Below are 1,845 nucleotides of genomic sequence, written 5' to 3' on the forward strand. Positions count from 1 at the left end.
ATATTCCCCTTGAAAATCAATATGTGAATTTTGATTGGCTGTTTTAGGCTCCACCTATTTTCTTGAATCTTAATCACATTCACCCAGTGACCAATTGTGGCAAGTTTGAGAACCCTGCGATTAACAGTCTAAGAATGGCTGCAGTTTACATTTTCCCATTTAAGATGAACGGCTGAAATTTGATTGGCTGTTTTATGCTCCTCCCACTTTTCCTGGATTCGTAACCTCGGTCACCAAGTGACCAACTGTGCCAAGTGTGGGGACTCTGGCTTGATTACTGTGAGAATGGTAGCCTTTTACATTTTTTCCATTGACTTGAATGGGTGAAATCTGATTTGCTGTTTGTAGCTCCGCCCAGGTGTACAGTTGAGATAATAAAAGTCAGATAACAGCCCTCTCCACGACTAAGTTAGTCGGAGAGCTTAATAGCTTTTTTGCATAGAGATAACAACTGGAGTTTCTCAACTCTTCCTGTACTGGAAACAATTAGACTGATGTATCTGATCTCAATGTTTTTTTTCTTAGCTGCACTACACATACAAATCATAATATCATCATTTTTTTTCCGCTTCAGTGTCTCTTTAAGTATCCATTGCCTCCCATTTAAATAAATAAAATGTCACATGCTTCCAGATAATAAAATAAAGTAGTCACACTCTCAGTACGCCCTCCTCAAAGGTAAACAGTAGTCAGCTGACTGCGGTCAGCTGACAGCGCTGGGTCAGCTGACAGCGCAGTGTGTCAGCTGATAGTTACAGCTGACACTTAGGCAGGATACTGTGGTCTGATTGGATGTGTGGAGTGTGGCCGGCCACTGATTGGATGAGAGTTGTATTTAAACGTGCAGAGTGCTCCCAGTCATCGCCCGTGATCGCATAGCTGTGGCTAGTTGTTGGGTGCACACTTACTACTATTGTTATTATCTGGAATTGACCCTTGGCTTGTTTTCAACCATTTTTGTCTGCAGCCTTAACCGACCTTTGCTTGTTACCTGGATACCCTTGCTTGCTGCCGCAATCAACCTTGCTTGTTACCTGGATACCCTTGCTTTCTGCCGGAACCGACCTTGCTTGTTACCTGGATACCCTTGCTTGCTGCCGGAACCGACCTTGCTTGTTACCTGGATGCTCTTGCCTGCTGCCTGGACTGACCTTTGCTTGTTACCTGGATACTCTTGCTTGCTGCCTTGACTGACCTTGCTTGTTACCTGGACCAACCATTGCCTGTCACTTGGATCTCCTGCCTGCCTGTCACTATAGTTACAGTGACCAGATTTTTGTAGGCTCAACCTGGGACAGGGGGAATTGGGGGGGGGGCGAAAAATGTGGTGTCTGCAGCGCGAGCGAAAAATGGGCGTGGCCATGACATTCTATGGGCGGAGCTAACGTAATGATGCAACAGCGAGGCATAAGAAAGCAGTGTTTACGCCGTGATGTGGTCAAACGTGGATTCACATCATAGGTGTGCAGAAACTGTGTGATGCTATTTAATAGTATACCGTAACCCCAAAGCAGCAAACATAGCCAACTATGACCATTACATAATAAATGCAGTAACAGTTACCCCAGACACCAGAAAATAAATGCAATGGGCAACATGTCAGCACAAAAAAAAACGCATTGCGGGCAACATTTCAGCACAAAATAAACGCATTGCGGGCAACATGTCAGCATAAAATAAATGCAATGGGGGCAAACATGTCAGCACAAAATAAACGCAATGGGGGCAACATTTCAGCACAAATTAAATGCACTGCGGGCAAACATGTCAGTACAAAATAAACGCACTGCGGGCAAACATGTCAGTACAAAATAAACGCAGTGCGGGCAAACATGTCAGTACAAA

Source organism: Hyperolius riggenbachi, chromosome 3, assembly GCF_040937935.1.
Source record: "Hyperolius riggenbachi isolate aHypRig1 chromosome 3, aHypRig1.pri, whole genome shotgun sequence".
NCBI classification, from domain to species: Eukaryota; Metazoa; Chordata; class Amphibia; order Anura; family Hyperoliidae; genus Hyperolius; species Hyperolius riggenbachi.